Source organism: Elephas maximus, chromosome 8, assembly GCF_024166365.1.
Source record: "Elephas maximus indicus isolate mEleMax1 chromosome 8, mEleMax1 primary haplotype, whole genome shotgun sequence".
NCBI lineage: Eukaryota > Metazoa > Chordata > Mammalia > Proboscidea > Elephantidae > Elephas > Elephas maximus.
Window position 1 is genome coordinate 91,300,981 of NC_064826.1, and position 19,470 is coordinate 91,320,450.

General features: G+C 42.1%; 1 protein-coding gene across 2 annotated transcripts in view; it reads left to right on the top strand.

The window, feature by feature from the left end:
* The window catches only part of PLEKHA8 (pleckstrin homology domain containing A8), a 79,912-nt gene that overhangs the window by 230 nt on the left and 60,212 nt on the right, over positions 1-19,470 (top strand). The gene's annotated exons all lie outside the window — the stretch shown is intronic.

The following is a 19,470-nucleotide window of genomic DNA, read 5'->3' on the forward strand; positions in this document are numbered from 1 at the left end:
AGGGCGGTGTCTCTGTGGGCGGCGTCCGGACGCGCCTCCCGGGGGTCGGGGTCGGGGTCGGGGTCCCTTCTAAGGCCACAGAGGCCTGCCCGGACCGGGAATATTTCTCAAAAGCCGTTCTCTCACAGCACTGACACCCCTGCTGTATCGGTATAGCCCTCTCGGGGCTGGGTGAGAGCAGTAGCTGCCCACTCACTTCAAGGAAAGCTACAAAAAGGAAAAGCTGAGATTTGGGGTGACTCGAATGGCACGATGACCTCCGTGTGAGCGGGAGGAAGACGCTTACGCCCCTCATTCGGGTCTTCTGGGAGTGTCTGGAATTTTGCTGAAGGAGCTGGTCTCGTGGTCTCGCCTGGCTCGCAGATAGGTTAAAAGGTTTCAAGCAAGTGCCATCAGTAACCTGGAATTGCAGAGTTGACAAGATCTTGTATTAAAAAAAAAAAAAAAGTCCCCAATGGAACACTTTTCCTTTGTCTCCTTCAGTTTTAACTGCGAGCAGACCAAGATATCAGAGTTCCACCTCAACAGTTTCAAAGCCCTAAGGTTTTTTGGTTTTCTCACGCAGTGTTCTTTTTGTTTTACAGACTCAAAAATTGCCTTAAAATGAATGCAAATAGTAGTACATACTTCCTTGCCTTAATGTGCAGAACGGCTTGAAAATAGTACCCACTCCCCATTTCAACTTGTGAATGTATTTTATATCCTGAGAAGGTTATAACACAACTATTCTTCAACTGTGAAGATGATTCAGGATTTTTTCCCCCCACTTGTGCAATCAGTGTTTAATAAAAGCCTACTGTGTCACCTAGAGCAATAGAAGAAGAAGAGTCAGGAATAGGAGGATATGGAATGTGTGCCTGATTGCTTCTGTGAACAACTGTCTCCTTTGCCATGAGACCAGAAGAACTGGATGGTGCCCGGCTACCATTATTGAACATTTTGATCAAAGATTCCATAGAAGAATCCTGATTAAAAGGGGAAAAATGCAGAACAGAATTTCAAATTCTCATGGACTTGACTTTCTGGAGCCATGGAGGGTGGATGAACACTTGAAACTATTGCCCTGAGATAATCTTTAAACATGAAACCATCCCTTGGAGTCTTCTTAAAACCAAACAATAGTTTAGCTTAACTAGTAGAAAAAGGCCTGCCTTGAGCATGTTGCTCTTTTCAAGAACTACCTGTTTGGGATCAAGCTGACAACAGCATCTCGAAAGATTAGGTAGGAACCTAAGGGGAAAGTGAGTTTATATTAATGAGGGAGGAACAACTCAGAAAAGGAGGGTGAGAATGATTGCACAACTTGAAGAATGTAGTCAGTATCCCTAAGTTCTACATGTAGACACAAATTGGCATATGCTTTGCTGTGTGTATTCTCAATAACAAAATAAAATGTAGGAAAAAAACTGTGTGCTGGAACAAGGAGCTTGGGTGGCACAAGCACTTTCTGATTAGCTGCTAACCTAAAGGGTGGCAGTTAGAATCCACCCAGCAACTTTGAGGAAGAGAGGCCTGGCAATCCATAAAAATTACAGCTAGAAAACCCTGTGGAGCAGTTCTACTCCATAACATGTGGGGTTGCCATGAGTTGGGGCTGACTTGATGGCAGCTGACAACAACAGCAGAGTACTGGAACAAGTCCATGGGTGGTACAAACAGGTAACATAACACCATCAGCTACTGACCTTAAGGTTGGAGGTTCAAGTCCACCCAAAGTTGCCTCAGAAGAAAGTCTGGCGACCTACTTCTGAAAAATCAGCCGTTGAAAACCCTGTGCAGTAGTTCTATGCTGAAACACACAGGGTTGCCGCAAGTGGGAGTTTTTGGTTATGTGCTGGAAACTGCTCAGCACTGTTTTGGAATTGGGAAAAAAAAAAATTTTATTATGAAAAATGAGCTAGGCACTTTTAAATTTAATAGCAGTTACTTTGAAACCACAAATATTTCTAGTATCTCTCAGAGTCAGGATATACATTTGTCCCATCCTTCCTTTGATGGGGCAGCATTCTAAAGTGTACGATGCTCTGGAATGTTTTAAGAATGGGTGTGTCTGGAAGGATCACTTGTGCAGTGTGGTGGTTTGCTTTTGTGTGGCCTTGCTGATTAAAAACTGTGCAAATAAGATAATTGTGGCCCACCAAAGGGATTGGTCAGTTTTGCTGCCGTGCTAGGCTTAAAATGAGCCATCCCAGGGGTGGGAAGAGAGGATCTCACCATCAAGAAGAGCCAAGAGCGGAATGCATGTCCTTTGGACCTGGGATCCCTGTGCTGAGAAGCTCCTGGAACCAGGAGACAGAGAGAGGGTGAGCTGTAACACTGAAGATGGCAAGAAATGGTGGCAGAAGAGACTGGCAGGTAATAACCCCATAATCATGGATATTGTCTGTGAGTTCTGTGTGGCCATTGCAACGATCAAACTCAGCAGAGAAGTAGAAGACGCCATGCGAGGGATGGTTGGTGTCAGAATTTGTAAAGATGGTGGAGAGAGGAGGTATATCTGACCTCCGCCTTAAAGGAGTCAGCCTTGGCCTGTTGATCTTGATTCTCCTTCCCCCTCGTAAAGTGGGAGGAGGTGAGAAGACGGCACTGCCACGTCAGTTTTACAACTTGGCATTGTGACTTTGAAGAGGTTACCCGGCATAGCCAAAAAGTGCACCTGTTGGGTGTGCCCAGATTTACTTCCCTGTGCAGTGTGGTTAGCTGTGAGTTCCTGTTTATTTTTCCTGTACTGGTTAGTAGAGACTAGGTAAGGGGAGGGGTTTAGAAGACTGCTTTTGTTTCAAGGACTGTCAGTGATTAGATTAAACCCATTGATTAGATTAGATGTGGGTAACTAAAGGTTGGGCTTTAGTGAACGGCCAAAGGCTAATTAACACTCTGTTCACTTAGAGAGGGCTTGACTGGATGATTTTCCTTTTGAGGTCTCTTCTCTTAAGCTCTGAGATGTATGGATATTATGTCCTTGAGTAATATTTAGTTGCTGGTCCTTCACCCATTTCTATCACACACACTTTTTCTTTTCTTTCATCCTCAATGATTCCCCCCACCCCCACTTTTTTTTTTTTTTTTTTAACCTTTTGCTTTTCCTCTTTTCATTCTGTCTTCTATATGGGAATTTTAGTCTCTTCCTTGGAAACTCTATGGGGCAGTTCTACTCTGTCCTGTAGGGTCGCTATGAGTCGGAATCGACTTGACGGCAGTGGGTTTTGTTTTTTTGGTTTGCTCTAGTACATTATTTCCCGGTAGCGAGGTTCTTTTTTTCTGCTGTCTGTACTTGTGTATCTTTCAGTAAAGCAAAATTTCCCTAGGAGGATCCTTTGGAATCTTTGTCATGTGATCAACCTGTACCATCTGTTCTGTTGGAAGATTCTATCTTTTCTTCCTAAGTAAGAAGTTAGTCCTGTGAGTGGTGCCAGGCTGGAGGCTCTAAAGAAGAGGGGAACTGGCTGGAGCCATTGCCAAAGGCAGCTGTCTTTACATCCTGCTGCTTATTCCCTCAGCATGGGCCCACCTCCTGCTGGACATACTGTTCATAGAAGCCCATCACACCGCTGGGCACTTTTCCTGGATATCCTTAAAACTGTGGTTCAGCACATTCTCTTTCATTAGGAGATAAATTAAGGAGCAGTAAATGCCAAAGAGGAACAAATGCTTTCTTGTTTCCTCCACCCTTCTGTGTGAATGGTCTCCTAAAAGACTATGTGTTGTGTTAATGACAAGGTTTGATGGAGACATCACTATTTTCCCTTCTTCTGAAGTTTGTTTTTAAAAGTAACATTTTTTTCCTTGTGGTTTTGCACGATGACTTTAAAATACATGTAATCCCAATCAGAGTTCTTGTTTGTTCTGAATTTTCTTCAAAAGAGTGTATAGCCAATGCTTTTGTATATTCCTTTCATGCTGGCAGCTTCATATGGGATGCTTGTATCAAATTTGAGAGGAGAAGTTAGGAAATTAGTTATCAGTTGACCTGTTCAGTCCTTTGAAGATGATGTTCATCTCATTTGCCAACTACTGCGTGCTGGGTGCCGTGCTAGGCACAGGAGAGGCAACGTTGAACAAGGCAGCACAGACTATGCTCTCCTTGAGCCTGCAGCCTGGTGGGGAAGGCAGGCATTCATTTGTAAGTGGTTAGTAGCATTTTCCAGGTGTGTGTAATTGAAGGAAGGCGAGACTAATATGGTCTGGGTTGTTGGGGAAGACTTCTCTGAGGGAAACCCTTAAGCAGAGACTGGAGGATAAATAGAAGCTAGCTAAATGGGGAGGCCAAGGCAGAATTGCTGTTGGGGGCTGGAAGGAAGAACTTTCCAGGCCCAGGGAACGCTAACATGAAGCCCCCTAAAGCGGGATATAAAGATTGGTGAATTGGAGGAAAGGACATAAAGTCTACCTGGCTGGCATCCTGATGAGAGTGAGGCTCTGACAAGGATACAGGAGTGGGTGGGTGGAAGAGAAGCTTGGTACGGCACGGCCTTGGGCTGGTTCAAACACTGTGGAGTGATTGTGTGTGTGTGTGTGTGTGTGTGAAAGAGAGAAAGAAATGATGAGATTCTTTAAAAGCTTACTATGTAGTATAGAGAGTTTCTGACTACATGTTTGTATCTCTTCCACTACATTTATTGTATTTTGCCAGGTGTTATAGTTATTTTGTAAACTTCTCTTCCCTCTTTAAAGTGTTAATTATTGAAAGTTGAAAATGTTATTAAGCCCTGAGAATAGCATCTAAATTGCTTGCTTGAGTGTACTCCTAGGATACTGGATGAGAAAGGAACAAAAGTATCTTTTTCCTAAAAGGCTAGCACACTCAGGTACTCTTGTGCTTTGTGTTTCTTCAGTGGAAAAAAAAAAAAAAAGCTTATGTGTGTTTTCTTCAGTAGTCCCGAGCTGTCATTTTGAGCAGCAGAATGTTTGAAATTCTGGGATTTAGTGTCAAACCATCTCTTTAATTTTTTTTTTATTAACTTTTATTGAGCTTCAAGTGAATGTTTACAAATCAAGTCAGACTGTCACATATAAGTTTATATACACCTTACTCCGTACTCCCACTTGCTCTCCCCCTAATGAGTCAGCCCTTCCAGTCTCTCCTCTCATGACAATTTTGCCAGCTTCCAACTCTCTCTATCCTCCCATTCCCCCTCCAGACAGGAGATGCCAACACAGTCTCAAGTGTCCACCTGATATAATGAGCTCACTCTTCATCAGCATCTCTCTCCTACCCACTGTCCAGTCCCTTTCATGTCTGATGAGTTGTCTTCGGGAATGGTTCCTGTCCTGGGCCAACAGAAGGTTTGGGGACCATGACTGCCGGGATTCCTCTAGTCTCAGTCAGACCATTAAGTATGGTCTTTTTATGCGAATTTGGGGTCTGCATCCCACTGATCTCCTGCTCCCTCAGGGGTTCTCTGTTGTGCTCCCTGTCAGGGCAGTCATCGGTTGTGGCCAGACACCAACTAGTTCTTCTAGTCTCAGGATGATGTAGGTCTCTGGTTCATGTGCCCCTTTCTGTCTCTTGGGCTCTTAGTTATCGTGTGACCTTGGTGTTCTTCATTCTCCTTTGATCCAGAAAACCATCTCTTTAGAGGTTAGAATATTAAAACTGGGATGAAAAGCGAATCCATTAAATATTTTACAGACACCCATGTTGTGTGAGACATAGTGCTAGGCACCATGCTCTTAATACGTTCATCTTTCCAGCCCTGTAGGTCAGCCAAGGGCCATTATACATGCAAGGTTGGATATTGATACTGTGTGGTAGAACACTGGTTCAGGGGCAAAGAGACCTAAATTCTGATCCCAGCTGTGTCACTGCCAGCCACAGAGTCACTTTACCATTCTCAGCTTTCGTCTCTTTCTCCATAAAAATGATGGCATTTATCAGTTGTAAGAATAGTAAAAACCTTACTAACACAGTGTGTCGGGCACTATTCTAAACATTTCACATGGATTAGTTTATTTAATCTTTTTAACAATTTTGAGAAGCAGTTGCATTTATTATCCTCATTTTCCCCATGAAGACATTGAGGCATAGAAAGGTAGAGTAACTCATAAATTCAGTCAGTGACAGAGCTGGGAATTGGCTTCCTGGTGTCTGGCTCCAGGTTCAGTGCTACATCACACATGATGCTTTTAAAGATCCTTCGTGCTTGCTCATTATATAATTTAGCTGATTCTTAATATGCCTATATTTACATGTTTAACCCAGAATAGCAGAGTATTTGGGGGTGAGAGGTAGGGAGGAAGTCTGGAGTGAAGAAAGTTTGAGCGCCCAATATTGTGCCGTTTGCATGTTTTGGCACAAGGAAGTGTTGTGAGTTGTGCTTTGAGTTTTCTGCTTTGCACTTCTACCTCTCTTTCGTGCCTCCTCAGAAGACAGGAGGGCTGTGAGCTCTGGCCAGCTGCAGGCTTCACGGGCCCCTCCAGCAGGTCAGGGCAGAAGCCAACTGTGGCACTTCATTCCAAAACTAACAAAAACTTGTCTTATACTGGGCAGATGGTTGTCATTGAGAAGATCCTATAATTTTGCTTCCCTGTAAGTGGAGACTGGTGACTCTTACCCCATATGTTTGTGCTGTATAAGCAGCACCAGGACGACATCTGGGATGCCAGTGATCCAGAGCAGAACTCTCATAGTGTCGCAGCCACTGGTCAACTTTTTTTTTTTTTTAATGTCTTTATTGAGATAATTCACATACCATAAAATTTGCCCATTGAACATGTGCAAGATAATAGTTGTTTAGTGTATTTACAGTTGCACAGCCATCACCCCAGTCAATTTTAGAACATCTTCATCCCTCCAAAAAGAAACCCAGCAGCCATGAGCAGTCACTACCTGTAATCTGGAGCCCTGGTGGCATAGTGCTTAAGAGCTCAGCTGCTAACCAAAAGGTTGGTGGTTCGAATCCACCAGTTGCTCCTTGGAAACCCTATGGGGCAATTCTCCTCTGTCCTATAGGGTCACTGTGAGTAGGAACTGACTCTACGGCACCTAAATACAACAATCTGTAACCTAGCATCAGGAATCACCTAGATTCCTGAGGGACAAGAATCAGAATCAGTACAAAGCTCCAACTTTTTCACCGTTTCTGACACCAGCCATACCCTGCACAGCACTCTACTTCTCTGCTGGGTTTGATAATTTGTTGCAGTGGCCACACAGAACTCACAGACCATACTCAAAATTGTGTGATTTAGGAAAGTAACAAGCTACAACTTAGGATCAGGATCAACATGGAAGTAACAAGATACAACACAGAAGACAATTCGTCAATCAGGACAGCTTCCAACCAAGATAGCTCTCGGCTTCTTCTCCACCAAGACGGTGGCCCTTTGCTCAACCTTTGGGCCTCACCTTTGCCACTGGGCCATTCCCTGCCTCTGTCCTGCTTGGTTCCACCAACAAGTGCCCAGAAACACCCTGTTGCGCCAGCAGGCCTCCTGGGCACTCAGCTCTCTCTGTTTCCATGGCTGGCAAGAATCACTGCAGCTGTCTCCCCACTCATGATTCCTGCCACGCTTGTACTGCTGCTGCCATCTCATGCTGTCTTCAGTGCTACAGCTCTTGACCTGTTCTTTTAGGAGGTTCCCTCTCTCCTATTGTCTCTCTTTAAAAACCTCTGTCCAGTTGCCTGCTTATATAAGCAAGCTCCTTGTCAATTTCAGGGCATGGCCTTCCCAGCCAGGCCACAAACTGACCAATCCCTGTAAGGTCACTTAATCCTGTTGGGTGGTTTAGCACCTTATTTGCATAGTAAACTGACTAGTTGCTGCAAGTTGTGTAAAATAGACCAATCACAGGGCAAGCTGTGGCCCAACCAATCATTTTTAGCAGAATTGTAAACTCAGGACCAGAAAGGCCATATATATGGGAAACCCACTGCACAGCACTGCTCATCCCCCAACCCATCACCCTACCCTAGGCAACTACTAGTCTTCTGTCTGTAAAGATTTGCTTATATTGGGCATGTCATAAAAATGGAACCATACAATATGTGATCTTTTGTGATGGCTTATTTTACTAAGCATGCTTTTTTTGGTTCATCCATGTTGCAGTTTGTATTTATACTTCGTTTCTTTTTGTGGCTACATAATATTCCATTGTATTGATATACCACTTTTGTTTATTCGTGTGTTGATGGACATTCGAGTTGTTTCCATTTTTTGACTATTATGAATAATGCTGCTATGAACATTCGTGTACAAGTTGTTGGGTAAACGTATGTTTTCATTTCTCTTGGATATATACCTAAGAGTGGAGTTGTTGGGTCATATGGTAACTCTTTGTTTAACGGTTTGAAGAATTGCCAACTGTTTTCCAAAGCGTAGCACCATTGCACATTCTCATCAGCAGAGAATGAGGGTTCTCATTTTTCCACATCCTTGCCAATACTTGTCATTGTCTGTATTTTTTAATATAGCCGTCCTGGTGGGTGTGAAGTGGTATCTTTTGGTAGTTTTGATTTATATTTCCCTAAGGACTAATGAGTAGAACCCTGATGGCGCAGTGGTTAAGCATTTGACTGCTAATCGAAAAATCGGCAGTTCAAGTCCACCTTAGCCACTCCCTTGGAAACCCTACGGGGCAGTTCTACTCTGTTCCGTAGGGTTGCTATGAGTCGGAATCGAGTCAACGGTACTGCGTTTGATTTGGTTTAAGGACTAAAGAAAGGAGCCACGGGCATAGCAAGGGTAACGAGCAGCCCGGGGCAATCTCTGAGTTGTGCCCCCCCGCACAAATTCAAGATGAATAGACATTGATTGCAACAACAAAAAGGAGAAGTTGAGCACCCACAGCCACACACAATTTCCCACCATGCCCACAGCCCTGGCGGCAGGTGGGCTGACAGGCAGGCTCTGAGGGACGCCTAGGCCATGGTAATGGCAGTGGCACAAGTGACGCCTCCAGGCAGGTGAATCTTCCTGGCAGACACAGACACCAAGAGCCATAGCAGCAGAGACCAGTGCCAAAACATGGCTGAAGCAGGCACGGCCTTTCTGGGGCAGCTCAAGTCCTGCATAGTTTGGTCTTGGATGTATCTCTGGACCATGTAGTGTCACCTCCTCTGACAGTGTGACCCAGTGCTGTCTGCACCCCCCGCATTTCCCAAGTGAAGCCACTGGTGCCCCTTGAACTTGTGCCCCTGGGGGCAAATACCCCCCTCCAACAACTCTGAAAGGAACTCTGCTGGCACAGTTGTTAAGAGCTTGGCTGCTAACCGAAAGGTTTGCGGTTCAAATCCACCAGCCGCTCCATGGATGAAAGATGTGGCACTCTGCTTCCATAAAGATTTACAGCCTTGGAAACCTTATGGAGTAGTTTCACCCTGTCTTATAGGGTCGCTATGGCAGAATTGACTCAATGGTGGTGGATTTTATTAAAAACAAACAAACCCATCGCTGTTGAGTAAGTTCTGACTCGTGGTGACCCCGCGTGTTACAGAATGGAAGTAAGTTCTGTAGGGTTTTCTTGGCTATAATCTTTACAGAAACAGATCACCAGGCTTTTCTTCGAATGAGTTTGAACCACCAACCTTTCAGTTGGTAGACGAACACAAACTGCCCATTTTTTAATTGGGCTATTTTTCTTTTCATTATTGAGTTTTAAGTGTCCTTTATGTATCTAGATACAAGTCCTTTATCAGGTGTATTATGTACAAATATTTTCTCTTATCCTCTAGGTTGTGTTTTCACTTTATTGCAACAAAAAAGTTTTTAATTTTGATGTAGTCCATTTTGTCAATTTTTCTTTTATTGCGTGTACTCTTGGTATTACATCTAAGAAACCACTGCTTAACCCAAGGTCAAAGAGTTACGCCTATTTTTCTCAAGGTGTTTTATAGATTTAGCTCTCACATCTAGGTCTTTGACTCATTTTTAATTAAATTTTGCATATCACGTGAGGTACAACATTCTTTTACATGTGGTCAACCATTTATTTATGCAGTTCATGGTTTCATTGACAGGGTCCTGGGCCAGTGCTGTATTTGAGTGGCTAAGTGCAAAAGGTTTGAGTCAGAAAGCCTTGAATGCAAACCTTTGCTCTACTGCTTAATAGTGCTGACACCTTGAGCCAATGGGCATACCTAGGTATGTTGTGAGGATGAAGCATATATGAACATGCCTGAGTAGCTGTTTAGATTAATGATGCCAGGAAAATTCAGTTTGTCTGTGTTTAACCTTCCTGGGTGCGAATCATGGCTCCTGTGGTTTCTGAGGATGTATATACCCAGAATTCCTTAAATCCCTCTTTTGGAGATGAGAGGGGTGTAAATTATACAGGAAAAGGCTCAGATAAACTCAGTATCAGAATTTTGAAGTTGACTCTACAGGTCTATGACAGTCATGTGGCCCCCTTTTGGATGAATGATGATTATAGATCATGTAGTTTAATTCTGTGTACCACTGGTCTGTACTTTTGCTTCCAGCAAAAATTAATAATTTAAGAAACTTAAAGAGATCTTGGACCATTTCCTCATTGGCACCCCATCAAAAGCAGTACTAGCTTTCCCATTGATTCCAACGTGTGATGTGTTTGGAGATACCAGGAATGATCCATGGAGCCTTTTACGTCATTGAAGTGGTCTGTGCGTTGAAGAAGCCTGAGAACCATTGTTTTTGGACTGCACTCTCAGTGTTTAGTCTTAACCACTTCGTGTTGCCATTAATTTCATCTTGTGTAGATTGAAGAAAAGCCAGTGAAATTCTATTAGAAACAGATTTGAGACAGACAGTAAAACAGGCTAGTTACTGTTGAGCACAAGACAGAGGAAGGAGACAACAGGGATGTTCAAAAAACACCATGGTAATGTACTAGGACATTTCTCTCCCTGGATTCATTTTCAGGTTGGCTTGTGGGGTGTGTGACAGTACAAGGAGAAATGGAGAAATGGATAATGCTTATAGAGTTAGCCAGAGAGAGGGCTGGTCTTTTTTCAGTATTCGTATCACATGAAGCAAAATATCATTTGCTTGAGAATCTACTTCTTTTACTTCAGATGGAATTGTTTCTGTGTATGGTATTTTTTTTTTTTTTGCAAATGTGTGTTATACTTTTTTTTTTGCCAGTCGTTCACCCCCCACATTATTTTTGTAAGCACACTATGTCAATTTTTTTTTTTTTTAACACATTGTTGCCTTCAATTTCTATTTCTGATCGCATGGAAACTTCACTTAAAGTAGGTATTGATTTTATATTACTTGAAATTTAAGCCAAAAGTTTTTACCGGTAGATCAAAAGTTCACATACAAAATTTAACTTTTGTAATTTCCTGATAAAATATCATCATCATTCTCATGAATGGAACAGTGGGATACTATGTTGAAACCAAAGAGAATGAATGCATGAAGAACTACAAAATTAGTAAGTAAGAAGCGATCATAGGCCTAAAACTAAAAGAACAAAATTTGTGTGTATTTTATCACTGTCATACATCTCAAACTGAAACATGATTAGGACCAAAAGTAACATTTTTGGACTATTTCTATACACGTAAGCAGGAGATTAAAGAAAGTGAACAGAATGAAAAGATTTACCTGTCATATGGGAGGACCAGTGAAAGATCAAAATTCACTTCTGGAAATGTCATGAGACATAATGCAGTATATGCATGGACGCACTATGCTAGAACTGTTTTTACTTAATGTCATCATCTCTACACATTATACGTGGGCGCATTATTCACGTGGGTGTGTTATTTGCAAAAAATATGGTAGACCAAGACGAGGATGACTTTGTCTTGATTTTTAAATTCCAGGGGAATGGTTTCAGCAATCCACCTTCAACACTTTAATAGCCCCCACTCATTTTTCATCCATTCAAGAAATGCTTAAGGGGCACCATCTTCTTATCAGATCCTGTGTGGGTATTGGGGAAACTGTATTGAGTAAAACGTGATCCTTGTTCTCAAGGAGGTCATTGTTGTTAGGTGCCATCGAGTTGATTTTGACTCATACCGACCCTATGTACAACAGAATGAAGAGCTGCCCAGTCCTGCGCCATCCTCACACTCTGGTATACTTGAGCTCATTGTTGTAGCCACTGTGTCAATCCATCTCATTGACGTCTTCCTTTTCTTCCGCTGACCCTGTACTTGACCAGGAAACCCTGGTGGTGTAGTGGTTAAGTGCTATGGCTGCTAACCAAATGGTCGGCAGTTCAAATCTACCAGGTGCTCCTTGGAAACTATACAAGGCAGTTCTACTCTGTCCTATAGGGTCGTTAATGAGTTGGAATCGACTTGACGGCAGTGGGTTTGGTTTGGCAAGACTACTTTACCAAGCATGTTGTCTTTCTCCAGGGACTAGTCCCTCCTGATAACATGTTCAAAGTATTTGAGACAAAGTTTCACCATCCTTGCTTCTAATGAGCATTCTGGCTGTACTTCTAAGACAGATTTGTTAGTTCTGGCAGTCCATGGTATATTCAGTATTCTTCACCAAGACCATAATTCAAAGGCATCAATTCTTCCTTGGTCTTCCTTATTCATTGTCCAGCTTTCACAAGCATATGAAGCGACTGAAAACACCGTGGCTTGGGTCAGGTGCACCTTAGTTCTCAAAGTGACATCTTTGCTTTTTAACATCTTAAAGAGGTCTTTTGCAGCTGGTTTTCCCCGTGCAGTGCATTGTTTGATTCCTTGACTGCCGCTTCCATGGGTGTTGATTGTGGGTCCAAGTAAAAGGGAAGATCGTAGTCTAGTAGAAATGCTTCTCAACCATGAAAATTCCCTTCCAGCTAAATTAGTTATTTTGACCTTTAACCTTTCAGGTGATTGCCCCAAAGCTGTGGCCTGACAAGGCTTAGAGGGACCACATTACGTATAGATGGTCCCTAAAGGTGGTTAGGTGTTACTTATCATCCTCTGGTGTCTTTATTGGTTAAGGCAATTTGGGGGCACCTTTAACAGGCTGGAACATTAGATCTTTGTCATCCCAGGTTGCCACCGCTAATGTCCTGCTGCTTTGGCCAGTATACATGACTTGAACGGAGACTAGCTTTTCCACTTCTAAGGCCAGTGTTGATTGTTGCTAGGTGCCATTGAGTCAATTTGCGACTCATAGCAACCCTATTTGACAGAGTAGAACTACCCCATAGGGTTTCCTAGGCTGTGATCTTTATGGAAGCAGATTGCCAGGTCTTTCTTCCATGGAGCTGCAGGGTGAGTTCCAACTGCCAGCCTTTTGGTTAGCAGCCAAGCACTTAACTGGTGTCACAAGGGCTTCTTGAGGCCAGTTTAAGCAGCCAGAAATTTAGTGGGAAGAAGGTAAAGAGAAGTAGATATAAAATTGACCAAAGGAGACAGGCATACCTTGGTCAAAAAAAAAAAAGTAGAGAGAACCACTTTTCAGGAGTGGTCAGGGAAAACTTCATGGAGGAGGTGAAACTGAAGGGTGGGTAGAATTGGCCTAGAAAGAGGGAGGAGGATTGAGGGGACTACTCATTGAAGAAACCAGTAGGACTAAAAAGGAGGGTTTGTTTCTGGGAGTAGGAGGAAATACCGAGGTGTTATTATTGGGTGGGATTAGATTGTTAAGCCAAGTCTGAGAGTTTAGAATTGGTGTGGTAGGGAGTCATTCCACCTTTCTGAATAGGGGAAGAACTGGTAAAAGCAGTACTTAAGGAAGATTAAACTGGTTGAAACATGATAAGGGAGGTGGGAGAACTGAAATAAAAGGGCAAGATATGAGGGAAGGGGAGGAGGAAGTTATTATCCCCCATTTCACAGATTAATAAATGGAGGCTCATAAGATAAATAACTAGAGGTATACAGCATATGGAAAGGGCCTGACTTCATGCCCTTTTCATAGCTTGACACTCTGTGCCCCAGGGTGAGCGTAATGAAACGTTGAGACCATTAAGAAATGAGGATGTCTTGGAAGGACCTGATGACTAACCTGAAGGGGTGGGGCAGAAGTAATCCTTAGGTTTTGGCACTTGGACGGTGAAAGGAAGCTGAGACTTGAGAGAGACATCAAAATCAGGAGAAAGGTGATGTGTTAAACCTGGAAGGAACTTTATAAATTGGAAAATAATGCCCAGAGGAATTAAGTGACATGTTCGAGATGACATATCTGGGTGTTATGAGTTTGGATGTGCACCAAGGTTTCCTGACTATTCTGTTGAGTAAGGTGATGGTAGGACATATAGGAGGCACTGTCCAGAACAAATAAGTATGCAGCTCGCCAGCCCAAAGCCCACAGGAGAAGTGACTCACAGCAGGCTGTAACAGAAGATTCTAAAGAGAATTTGATGTAATGCATTATACTTGTGGTTAGTCTCGTCAGCATCTGCATGCCTGACTCCCCACTAGACTGGCACTCCTTGAGGTCTGGGATCTTCTTTTCTCTATATCTCCAAGCCTGGCAAAGTATAACTGCTCAGAAACTCTCTGTGAATTAGTTAATGGTGAATAAACAAGATTGTAATTTAGCTAATACTTGGTTATTATCCATTACCACAAGGGGTGTCTCTTCTTCTTTTTCCTTTTTTCCTCTTCCCCATCCACAGCAAGGATCTTACTGGCTGACCTGGCATAGGAACCTAAGGCTTGGCTATCCATTGTCCTGTCTGGAGCTCCCCCAGGGGAGGGATCGGATGGGGTGGGTGTGGCTGAGCACCCAGAGCTGGGCATTGGAAAACGCCAAGGCTATCAAGGTCAGTTGTCGTCATTGTTGTCGTACCAGTACCAGGCTCTTTTGACTACCATAGCTGTAAAGTAGGCTATGAGGTCAGGCAGTGCGAGTCCTCCTACTTTCTTCTTCTTCACTAGTGCTTTACTTATCCAGGGCTTCTTCCCTTTCCATATAAAGTTAATGATGAGTTTTTTTTTTCATCTTTTTAAAGAATGTTGTTGGTATTTGGATCGGAATTGCATTGTATTTGTAAATCGCTTTGGTAGAATTGTCATTTTCACAATGTTGAGTCTACCTATCCATGAATATTGTATGTTTTTCCATTTATTTAGGTCTCTTTTGGTTTCTTGCAGTAGTGTTTTGTAGTTTTCTTTGTATAGGTCTTTTATATCTCTGGTTAGATTTATTCCCAAGCTTTTTTTTTTTTTTTTTTTTAGGAGCTATTATAAATGGTATTGTTCTCCTGATTTCCTTTTCATCATTCCCTTTCTTGGTGTATAGGAATCCAACTGATTTTTGTATGTTTATCTTGTATCCTGCTGCTCTGCTGAATCTTTGTATTAGTCCAGTAGTTTTCTCATGGAGTCTTTTAGATTTTCATCTGCAAATAGGGACAGTTTAAATTCTTCATTACCAATTTGGATGCCCTTTATTTCTGTTTCTTGCCTTATTGCTCTAGCTAAGACTGCCAACGCAGTGTTAAATAGAAATGGTGATAAAGGGCATCCTTGTCTTGTTCCTGTTCTCATGGGGAATGTTTTCAGCCTCTCTCCATTGAGAACGATGTTGGCCATTGGTTTTGCATAGATATTCTTTATTATGTTGAGAAATTTCCCTCCTATACCTATGTTATTGAGAGTTTTTATCAGGAATGGGTATTGGACTTTGTTAAATGCCTTTTCTACGTCGATTGAGATGATCATGTGATTCTTTTCTTTCCTTTTATTTATGTGGTGGATTATGTTGATTGATTTTCTAAAGTTGAACCATCTTTGCATACCTGATATGAATCTAAAGTTAAAAAAAATAGCAATCGTGTTTAAGCATAGAAAAAGCCATCAAAATATTCATATATATGAAGCAAAAACTGATAAAAGTAAAAGCAGAAATAGACAAATCCACAGTCACACTTGAAAACTTCAACATCCTTTCTGTTATCCATAGAATCAAACCCACTGCCGTCAAGTCGATTCCAACTCATAATGACCCCGTGGCATTTCTAAGGCTGTAAATCTCTACAGAAGCAGACTGCTACATCTTTCTCTTGCGGAGCTGCTAGTCGTTTCGAACCGCCGACCTTTCAGTTAGCAGTCATTTGCTTTAACCACCTGGCAAGCAGGTCTTCTTAATCCATAGAACAGTAGGCAGTAAATCAGCAAGGATATAGAAGATGTTGTACACTATCAGCCAACTTGACCTAACTGAAATTTATAGAACAATCCACCAGACAAGAGCAGAACATTGCACTTTTTTTTCAGAAGCACATGGAACATTCTCCAAGATAGACCACATACTGGGCCATATAGAAACCTTAGCAAATTTAAAAGAATGTTCTGTGTCTAAGTGGAATTAAGCTAAAAACCAATAACAGAATGTTAAGAAATTAAATAATACACCTCAGAGTAACCCACGAGTCAAAGAGGAAGTCTCCAGGAAAATTGGAAAATATTTTGAACTTAAGGAAAATGAAAACTCAACAGTGATTGTCCAGGGGTGAAGGCTCGGGGAGGGTTTGACTACAAAGTGGTAGCACAAGGGAATTGAGATAGAAAGGCAATGGAATTTTTCTGTATCTTGATTATTGTGGTGGTGGTTAGAGGACTATGCGGTTATAAAAATTCAGAACTGTTCACCAAAGAAGGAATGTCATTGTAAATTAAAAGTAATTTTTAGAAAGTTTTAAAAGTATCTGTTTAATGGAGTGCAGTTTTTTATAGGAATGTGTTTAGATGAGCTATTTGTCATGAGGCTGCTTAAAAAGGGAAGCTACAGTATTTTTTCTTCAGATGTGAGTATGACTCACAAGGAATCATGTTTTTGGTTTGGTTTGGATTTTTAAAGGAAAAGGAATATCTCCTTTTAGAAATTTTGATTTAAAAATGGTGGCTGCTGTTGTAAACTAAAAAATGAAGAATTTATGGAAACCCTGGTGGTGTAGTGGTTAAGTGCTACGGCTGCTACCCAAGAGGTCGGCAGTTCGAATCCGCCAGGCGCTCCTTGGGAACTCTATGGGGCAGTTCTACTCTGTCCTGTAGGGTCGCTGTGAGTCGGAATTGACTCGACGGCAGTGGGTTTGGTTTGGGTTTTGGTGCCAGAATAGATCCGAATATAATAAGTATGCTTTTTTTTTTTTTTGACAAGAAAATTATACTAATTGAAAAAATAATATAGTTCAATATTAGTTGAGCTGGAAAACCTTTTGGCTAAAGATAAAATGAATTTTGCAAACAATTGCTTATCAATGAAGTTGTTATTGTTGTTATTGCCATCCAGTTGACTCTAACTCATGCGTGCAGAGTGGAACAGCTACCTTGGGTTTTTAAGGCAATGACCTTTTCGGAAGTAGATCCTCAGGCCTGTTTTCCAAGGCACCTCCAGATGAGTTGGAATTGCCAACCTTTTGGCTAGTAGTTGAGCTCTTAACCGTTTGCACCATCTGCTCATTGCCCTCAAGCCGATTCCGACTCAGTAACCCCATGTGTTGGAGAAGACTCACAGGCAGCCATCTAAGGACTCCATTAATTAAGTATAGAAAGGCATTTGTGGTAAGTGGGAAAAGAACTAGCTGGTAGCAGTTCTAGAATAATGATCTTCAGAACATGGAACTTTGTGGATCCCTGGGAACAATGTCAAACAAATGACACCAGCCATGTCAGTGCCAGTTAAAGTGGGTGCTGGAGGCACTGTTAGGCTGCTTCCTAGCTGGAGGGGAAAGAGTAATGTGATTGAAGAATGATGTCTGCTGTGAGTAAGGAAAGGGAGGAACCATGACTTACCTGTAGCTGTGGTAATTTTCAAGGAGCCCTAGTGGCACAGTTGCTAAAGAGCTTGGCTGCTAACTGAAAGGTTGGCGGTTTGAACTACCAGTTGCTCTGTGGGAAAAAGATGTGGCAGTCCACTCCTATATTTACAGCCTCGGAAACGCTATGGAGCAGTTTTACTCTGTCCTATTAAAAAAAAAAAAAATTTGCATGTAAATATTGAACTTTATTCTGAAATGTTGAATTTCACAGAGCTGAAGAATTTTAAGTACTTGTTAGCGATTAGAAGTCTCTGTATTAGACTTTCGAAGACAAAAGTGGGGTGTATTTGCTTTTCTTCATGAAATAGGTATAAATATCTCATAAAAGATCATATGAAGCTCCTTTTTTTCTCAGTCTTATTTTTGTGTATGTGCATATGTTTTTTTATTGTGCTTTAGATAAAAGTTTACAGAGCAAATTAATTTCTCATTAAACAATTAATACACATATTGTTTTGTGACATTGGTTGCCAACCCCACGATGTGTCAACACTCTCCCCTTCTTGACTTCGGGTTACCCATTTCCATTCATCCAACTTTGCTATTCCCTCCTGCCTTCTTGTCCTTGTCCCTGGGCTGGAATGCCCGTTTAGTCTTATATACAAGGTAGAGCTGCATGTATTATTGTTTGTTTTATGGGCCTTTCTAATCTTTGGCTGAAGAGTGAACCTCAGGAGTAACTTCAGTACTGAGTTAAAAGGATGTCTGGGAGCCATACTCTTGGGATTTCTCCATTCTGTCAGACCAGCAAGTCTATTCTTTTTTTTTTTTTATGAGTTTGAATTTTGTTCTGGATTTTTCTCCAGCTCTAACCAGGACCCTCTATTGTGATCGCTGTCAGAGCAGTCAGTGGTGGTGGTAGCCAGGCACCATCTAGTTGTACTGGATTCTAGTCTGGCGGAGGCTGTGAGCCATGGTATTTTCAGTCACCTCATATGCATGTGAAAGCTGAACAGTCAATAAGGAAGGCCTAAAAAGAATTGGTACATTTGAATTATGATGTTGGTGAACAATATTGAATGTACTGTGGATTGCCAGAAGAACGAACACATCTATCTTGGAAGAAATATAGCCAGAATGCTTCTTAGAAGTGAGGATGGTGAGACTTCATCTTACATACTTTGGACGTTATCAAGAGGGACCAGTCCCTAGAGAAGGACATCATGCTTGGCTTGTTCTGTTGTGCATAGGGTCACTATGAGTTGGAAGTGATTTGATGGCACCTAACAACAACAGGGAAACCCTGGTGGCGTAGTTCTTAAGTGCTACGGCTGCTAACCAAAGGGTCGGCAGTTTGAATCCACCAGGCACTCCTTGGAAACTCTATGGGGCAGTTCTACTCTGTCCTGTAGGGTTGCTATGAGTTGGAATCAACTCAACGGCACGGGGTTTGGGTTTTTTTTTTTAAACAACAACAGCCACTTTGACAATATTGTACAAACATCACCACTAGGTATCTGTTTCCAAAACCTTTCCATCACCTCAAACTGAAACCCCAAACCCATTAAGCAATAACTTCCCGTTCCCACCTTCCCCCAGCCCCTGTGTTACAAGTTTATTGAGATATAATCTACATACCGCACAATTTGCCATTTGAAGTGTACAATTCAGTGGGTTTTAGTATATTCATAGAGTTGTGCAACAAGCACCACAGTCAACTTTAGAACATTTTCATCACCCCAGAAAGAAGCTCCATACCCTTTAGTTATCACCCTCCAATCCCTGCATTCCCACACTGATCTATTCTCTGTCTTTATCAATTTGCCTATTCTGGTCATTTCATGTAAATGGATCCATGCAATGTGTGGTCTTTTTGACTG